Genomic DNA, 8,875 nt, shown 5'->3' with positions numbered 1-8,875 from the left:
TGATATGAACTGTCCCATAAATGTTGTTTCTTAAGCTCAAATAGCGTTAAAAGATTATTTTTCAGGCTAGACAAGCCATTGCGCATGTGCAGTCCTAAGCGCGAACTTCAGGTTTCTATGGGAACCGGTGTCATGATAAATCGGGTCCTCCCCATCCTCCCTCGAAATCAGGTCTCCCCAAACTGTCAGTTAATGATTATAAGTACACAACACAACGTGATAAGATTCCAGCGACGAGCAATTTGACTCTCCACACTAGACACAATGTGAAAATGGGAAGCGATAAAATCAATCAAAAAACACAGCCAATCAGAAGAGAGTGTGGGCGGGCTTTCTCGGCAAGAGCACAGCGGACACAATGAAATGGCAAGTACTTAGTAAAATTCATAAATATTACACAATTTAAACATTATTTAAAGTACATACGGACATTACAGAGTGACTGAACCAATCTTTGTTATAGAATACACTTGTTCGCATTCAGTTAACAGTTTAAACGTTCTTGTGCCCATTTATTTATTTTCAAGATCTGAGGTGAATTAGCCAGTGTTTTTTTCATTACAGCTAAAAAGCTTTGAACACAGAATGATATTCAAACTCATGTTAGACGCTTTTAACATTAAATAAAGCACCTAAACAGTACCTGATAATATCATTGTCATACTTTGTGTTGCTGTTCCAGCCGCGACGTCGCAGAGAAATAGAAACCGTTCGCAAATTTTCGCGTTTCGCCATCGCGGCTGGTTAGGACAAAAACTCAGATTAACATGGAAAAGATATCTTTTATCGCTTGTTACGGCGTTGCGTCGCGTTTAGTTAGGTCATGTTGTCAGGCTAATCGCTTATCTGTATGCTATGCTAGTACATAAGCTAACTAATAAAGACATAAATTATAACGTAGTTGAAACAACATTTATCAAAACATGATTTGTAGGAATTGTAAACAGGTGCTAAAAAGAGTGCTTAGCCATTTGAACCAATGAGATCACGTGAGGTCCTAATGAAGATCCGATTTCGCCCAATTTAGCAGAATACCAAATAGCACACTTCTATGCACTTTCGGTCTTATGGACTTACAATGGCTGCCATAGGGTGTCCCATTCATCATTTCAGGTTTCAAAAGGGTACTCGCAAGCGCCCCCTTTGTGGCCCCTCAAAGGCTGCGTTCCAGTTCGCTTTTTTTATGCCCTTCCCTCGCTAACTTCCCTCATTCTCATTGACTCGGGCTGAATCCCAAATGGCACCCTAAACCTTCACGGTCTTCCTCTGAGTCCGCACTTTCGTGACGTAATGCGGCTTTGACTGACAGATAAAGTCCTCTGCGTAGTTCACAAACTTGCGGGCTCAGCTGAAGTGCGCATCGAGGGCGCATAGCGGCCACAAAGGGGGTGCTCGCGAAACCTGAAATGATGAATGAGACACCCTACAGTCTCGTGGACTTAACGGACACGTGCACACAGCAGTCATTGTAAGTGCACATAACTGAAAGTGCATAAAAGTGTGCCATTTGGGATTCAGCCCAGGATGTACATCCTTACTTATGTTGGATGAGAGCCCACTACTGGCGGAAGGCTTGCAATGGGCTGAATTGGAACGCCCTAAGCCCTTGTAAGCAGCTATGGTGTTAAATAAAAAAATAATAATTCCTTACATTTATATAGCGCTTTTCTGGACACTCAAATCACTTTAAATATTGAAGGGGGAATCTCCTCAGCCACCACCAATGTGCAGCATCCACCTGGATGAAGGACGGCAGCCATATTGCGCCAGAACGCCCACCACACACCAGCAGTTGATTTATTATGTAAATTTTTCTCCTTACAAAACTGTTTAATGAAGCATTCCATATGTATGTAGCTGTGTTTGGGTTGTTTTAGATACTTAAAAAAAAAAAATATATATCATAGCATTGTTTGTGGTGGGGTAAATTAAACACGATATGCGGTGACGTCACAATCGTGTTGCATTGTGGTATATGGAGCTGCCTGAAGTGTACATACGAAGTAGACTCGCCCCCTCATTCTGCCCATATAAACTTCCCTCGTCCACTTCACAAAGTGGAGCACACTTCAGAATGCTGACAGGGATTCCTCCGAGGGGAAGTGCTTAGGGAAGTTTGCGAGTGCGTGTCTAAAACTGGAGTGGGACGCAGCCCGGGCCTTTGTCACTACATCGGAGCGTCTAACGGCAGCTGCAGTGATGCAAATAACATTATCAATCAGTGATTGGCTGTTTTACTTAGAAGGCGGGACATATTCCGCCATATTGTGCGTTGCAGTTTCTCCCATTCAAAACTAATAGGAGCGAACTGTCTTTCTATAATCTTTGTCTCTTTTCAATGCCACGGACACGGATGTATATATCATCCTAGCGAGGGCCCCATCCTAAGATTTAAAACTCAGCTACACATTTTCAAGACAAAATTTATTTAGTGAAAATCAATAATTCTATCATAATGTGTGAAATAGTATTTGGAAGATATTTAATTTCTATAATGTTACATTATTACCTATTTTCTATTACTACTGTGGTGTACTGTAGATGTATTGTTTATTTTTTAATCAATATATTTCAGATAAGATTGAAGGGACGTAAAGCACATTAAATATGAAATCAGTGGTACTGTATGTGGATTTATTTGCCATGTGTTTTTACAGTGTTTGAATTGTTTGCCTTTGAGTCAAAGCCGAATGTGAAATCAAATACCGATCTGAGTGAAAATTCAAATGGAAAAGCCATACGCTGGCAGATTATGTAAGTTTCATTTTAGAAAGAGCTTCATTTTTCTTGGTTGTCATAGTGACTGTATGTTGTTTAAGAGGTGTTTCTCTAGTTAAGATAACAGTCCCTAATAATCTTCACAAAATATTTGTTTCAACTTTATTGTGATTCTTAAAGGGACAGTTCACCCAAAACTGCTCATCAGAATGAGACACCTTATACCTTAAAACAATATATTGTCCGTGATGTAATTTGTTTCTCACACTTTCTAGAATGGTAAACGTGCATCTTTATAATTGTAATATAATAATCACTATAATAACATCCTAATATTTGTGATTTATTCAAAATTGCCCCAGCTGCTTCTCTAAAAGAAGCCAATCCAAATTGATCCGAGTTTGAATCATTTTTCACAAACTTTCTTTTTTTTTTTCAATATGAAAAGTAATTGAAAAGCAGAAAAAAGACAAGACTGTGAGGAACTGAAACCTTGCAAATGACATAACAGAAACTGTTGACTTATTCATGCTGAATATAAAACATATAAGTTGTTTGGCACATATTATGTTTCATTGGTATCAGATTGGTGAATGTCTCTTCAGGTTGGGCAGTAGTTATTCACTGGGAATTTTTTTTTTTTTTTTTTTGGAGATGATGAAAGGGAATTTCAGTGTTTTGTTTTTTTTGTTGTTGTTTTTTCTCTGACAGTCAGTCATGTGACCTTCAGTCACTGATCCGTTCATGACGCCTGAATATTTCAGTCTTGACGGCTTCTCAGTTCAGTTTTAATACTCTGTTGGATGTTTTCTTATAGAAGCGGCTGAAGAGGAAGTCGACTCTTTTGAGACTGGTCAAACGGAAATCCCCAAACCTGCACACATGACACACGCCGCCCGACAACATCTGCTGCTGACCAGATGAAAACTCATCTTTATTTTTCCAGCAGTTTTGAGAATCATATTTTAAGGCTTGTATTGTCTGCGGATCATTTTTGGCCCATTTTCAGTAAAAAATAAATGCTATAAATACCAGCATCAGTTTTGTAACCAGGCTTTGTTACATTGTTCAGAATCAAACCCAAACATGCAATAGCAAATGATCCATTTTTTTCTTATAATGTTGCTTTTATAAAAATGCACAAGTTCCCCTTTTGGTCTTTACAGGTCAGATTCAGCTTTTCACCCCTCAAGCACAAACACATGACAACAGAAAGCTCTACGGCTCTTTCTTCAACACCTGGAACCGATCTGCGTCTTTGGGATGAATGGATTTGTTGTGATTGACTAATGTGCAAAGTATACATGGAGATCTCAACAATAGATGCTAAAAATGCTAAAAAATAAATACTAAAAGCTCTACACCATTAATTTTATAAAATGACAGAATAAGTTCTAATAACAATCATTATAGCAAAGTGACTGAAATCAAGATACTGGGAGTCATGTGCTGTAATACAGCTGTGATATTATTCTGACAGAACAGCGTTGATAGAGACGACATCTGTCAATCTCTGAAAAGAACAAAAAACAAACGGTTAGTTCACCCAAAAGTGGAATTTCTGTCATCAATTATGTTCATCTTCAGAACACAAATATAGATATTTTTGATGAAATCTGAGAGGTATATGACTCCTCCATATAGACAGCAATATAATCAACACTTTCTAGGTCCAGAAAGGTACTAAAGACATTTTTAAAACAGTCATGTGACTGCAGTGGTTCAACCTTAATGTTATGAAGAGACGAGAATACTTGGAAACAAGGTTTTCTGAAGATGAACGAAGGTCTTATGGGTGTGGAACAACATGAGGGTGAGTAACTAATGACAGAAATTTCATTTTTGGATGAACTAACCCCTTGAAGGCTACTACATTATAGGTTCATCCCAATTCACATCTTTATGCACTAATCTTAATCTGTATGCTGATTTGTTATTAGTGTTTACAGTGAAAACTCCAAAAAGGAAAAGTTGCACTTTAAAAGGGCTATATGTAATTTTTTTCATGAATTAATCAGCATTTCTTTGAACAGCTTGTATCATATCTTAAAGGTGTTGTTGATTATGATTTCACTTTAGTTAGTTAGTGTATAATGTTGCTGTTTGATCATAAACAGCATCTGCAAAGTTACGACGCTCAAAGTTCAATGCAAAGAGAGATATTTACTTTTAAAGAATTTGCTGTTTAAGGACTACAACAAATAGCTGGTAGGGACTACAATGATCTTCTCTGGTTGGTGACATCACTAACCTTAAAATTTACGGTTTGAACAATGTAAGGCTGAACACCGTTACTGACAATCCTCATTTTGGCTGCGTGAGATTCTCCAGCTTTGTTGTTGTTGAGCTGTTAAAGCTCCGCCCTCTTCTGGAAAGGGGGCGGGAGCAGCAGCTCATTTGCATTTAAAGGGACACACACAAAAATGCTGTGTTTTTGCTCACACCCAAAATAAATTATCTGTGGGGGATTTTGAGTTGAAACTTCACAGACACATTCTGGAGACACCAGAGACTCATATATCTTGTGAAAGGGGCATTATAGGTCCCGTTTATTAAAAGAATGTAACGGTTAGGGATGGGCATGATTAATCGACGATCGATAATTGATCGTTAAGAATTTCGTCGATCACGTTAATTTGTTATCGATTAATGCATTTTTTGCATTGCGTAGTGTGAGTCTTGAAGCAATTAAATGAATTTCACTGTGTGACAGCAATTAAACATTTTACCACCAGGGTGCAATATTTGACACCATACTCGGTTATCTGTGATCTTCCGTTTTGATTCTGAGGGAGAATCCCCCACCCCTGAATTGCACACCTACAGACTGGAAAGTGAACGGAAATAGGTTCCCCGGGCTGGCCAAGTTAGCGCGCAGGTACCTGTGCATCCCGGCAACGTCAGTCCCCTCAGATCGGGTGTTTTCCGCGGCTGGACTGACGGTCACCAGGTTGCGGTCGCGTCTGACCCCAGATCATGTCAACATGCTTATATTTCTCAACAAAAATCAGTAGACTGGTGCAGAAGTTGTATGCGAGTTACTAAAGTTAGTTATTTTTCACAAGGCTTTAAGTAGCCTAATTTGTTAAGTTAGCCTAATTGTTAGGAAGGCTAATATCTGGCTCTTTCTTCTGGCTTGGATAGTTTTGAGTTACATTTTGACAAAACCTGTCAGATCTGACCTGTCAGATCAAGTATTATTATGTTTTTTAAGTTATTGTTTAACATGATTCTTTTTTATTATTATTATTATTTTGGAACAAATGAGGTCTCTGTTTAGAAACGCCGGCTCGCAGCTGCAGGTTCCACTGCTTTAGAGCACCGCATATGCACGCGCATATATGTTCGGTTTGCCTAACTGAATATAGTTTAACTGTCTGCCACAAGTTGATCTTGTAATAAAGGTCTCAACGAGGAAAAACACGCCGTGTTTTTGTATTCATTGCATTTTTGAATTATAAAAGTTAAATAATTGTATTATAAAAATATTAATGATTAATCGATAGTCGATCATTAATTCTTCCGACGATCGACTAAGAAAATTTAATCGAATGCCCATCCCTAGTAACGGTTACAGAGAATAAAAAAAGAACTTGGCCGTGAGTATATCGGGGCCTTGAATGACATTTAGTCTCTTACGTTATGAGTACGAGCAGTAAGTTGCTCCTGCAATTCACTTAACGGCCACCGGTGTCGCTAATAACAAGGTTTTCTGAATTCTACATACAGCCCTTTTAAATACCCAAATGATGAACACTTTATGATTGGCTGGATTAGTTCCACCTTGTATTTGCATCACACACACTTCAAGATCACGTGGCAATAATATCAAACAGGTTTGAACATATGGCAGCATCTGTGACCTCAAGACAGGCTCCGATCACATCGCTGACCTGCTCATGATTAATGAGCATTGATTTGGCTGCAATCCAGAGGTTTTGTCGCAAACCCTGGAGATGTGTCTGAGACAGCAAAATCCAGCCAAAAGTCTTTATTTGCTTGCTTTAATCACTTTCACTTTTATTCTCGGGCACTCTCATCTGCTAAGCTGAACAGCCAATCAGAATTCTCTCTCTCAATGATGATGCCAACGGATGCCAATTCAACAGGCCCAAAAACCCTGACGATGTCCAGCTAGTGCCAGTGGTGCAGAACACACCGAAAACACCGGGCCGCATTAAACACATTTGTAATCTCTTCCAAATACGTGCTCACTTTCACTTTCACCTTCAACATCAGCTGTATCTTTCACATCCAGTCGTAAGATCTGCTTGGTTAATAAACATTGTTCCAAATATCTTCCTTTGTGTTCAGCAGAACAACAAAAAAATTATACAGGTTTGGAACAACTTGATGGGGAGTAAATTACGACAGAATTTTCATTTTTGGGTGAACTATCCCTTTATCGCCTGAAGAAGCAGCGCGAGACGTAATGAATCTGGATGAACTCGGGGCCGATTCAAGAAGCAAGGAATCAAGAAACATTTACTGGACCTCAGATATAAAGAACAAACATCTGCCAATAGACAGAAAAATAAACTTAATTCAAAATGAAAATATTTTTCTCACCTAACTTAGGCCTTGTTTACACTAGTGCATTTTCATTTTAAAACCCTGTTGAAAAAGCCAGCATGCTGGTAAGGTAGGTTTTGAAGCTGGTTTGAGCTGGTTTATGCTGGTCCAGGACCATTTTAGTAACAATACTGCAGCTGCCTACATGCGCAAGAGGCAACTGTTTACACTTGTACATGCATACCCAGTGTGCACAAACGATAATGTGAAATGCGTTTTTGCTTGTGTAGTGTAGATGGAGATCGTTTCTGAAACGCTGTAGAAACGGCAGTGTAGACGATATTCTGAGGAAGAACATCATTTTTGTAGTGCATTTACTAATAATATTACCCTCTCAATACAAATGACCTTTAGACATAAATCACATCAGGTTGGATGTCAGTGAAATCAGATGTCAAGGGCTTTTGTGTCTGATCATCAATACTCCTCAAACCTGATGTTACACATCTAAAGAGGCTTATATCCTCACACAAATCTTGAAAAGTCCTGAAATTCAGTGCAGGACTCATACTGGACTACATCTACAGTGATTTCAAGCTGTTTTTGTCAGTCGTTGTATTGAAAAGACCTGCTTGAAAATTGACCTGCTTGAAAATTGAAAGTTCTTCCTTTGTATTCAGCTGAAGAAATGACGGGTTTGAAACGGCACAAGGATGAATGAATGACGGCTGTCTGTCTGATTTCTCAGCTCTGTGCCTCTGGAAGCCTCGCTGGAGGATCATGATGGAAGCTCCTGAAGTCAAGCGTCTCAGCAGGGCTGTGTGACGTTCATACGCTGCCGGACACAATGTGGACACGAGAGCGGAGACGGCATGAGAACTTCATGCAGATGTGAGTGGAGGTGGAAGCAGAGGGAGTCCAAGCATGACGGAGAGGTGAAGCTGAGCTGGTGGAGAAGAATGGCTCTGATTCAGGCCTTTCATGTCTGCAGGCCCATGCGTGTCCAATAGCCTGTGTGTGTGTGTGAAGGGGAAGCGGCTCAACATGTTGAATGGAGCTTTTGTTCTGGGCCGGCTGTGGCTTTTTTACATTCTGCAGTGCTGCAGATGGAAGTGAAGCGGCCCGCATGAGACGAGCATTGAAATGAGCTCCTCCTCCCGCCATGATCCGAGCGTCACTCCTCCTCCGTCCTGCAGGAGTGAGTCACCGGAGCACACGGCCCGGAACACTCCGTCTAGACTCCTGATCTCCTCTCCTGATGGCCGATAGAGCTGGGCTTTTCAAACTGGATCCGGGTCCCTCTGGGGCCACAAGGGAGTGATGATATTGGCTCTGTGGAAACATTCAAAGATAAACTGTGTAAAAATGGAAAAATAAATAAATAATAAAATTAATAAATAATTAAATAAATCTATTGAAATAAAATAATAATAAAAATTGATTATAATGAATAATACACATGAATATTAAAATGATAATATAAATAATACAAATTAGATAAACAGATTAGATAAATAAGTAAACAAACTGTTTAAAAAACATAAAAAATGATTAAAAGAAATAAGTAAACAATACAAATTGATTTAAATAAATACAAATATAATAAAATATAAAATAAATAATACAAATATAATAAAAACATTCA

Source organism: Chanodichthys erythropterus, chromosome 18 (assembly GCF_024489055.1).
Source record: "Chanodichthys erythropterus isolate Z2021 chromosome 18, ASM2448905v1, whole genome shotgun sequence".
Lineage (NCBI taxonomy): Eukaryota > Metazoa > Chordata > Actinopteri > Cypriniformes > Xenocyprididae > Chanodichthys > Chanodichthys erythropterus.
This window is presented reverse-complemented; position numbering follows the sequence as displayed.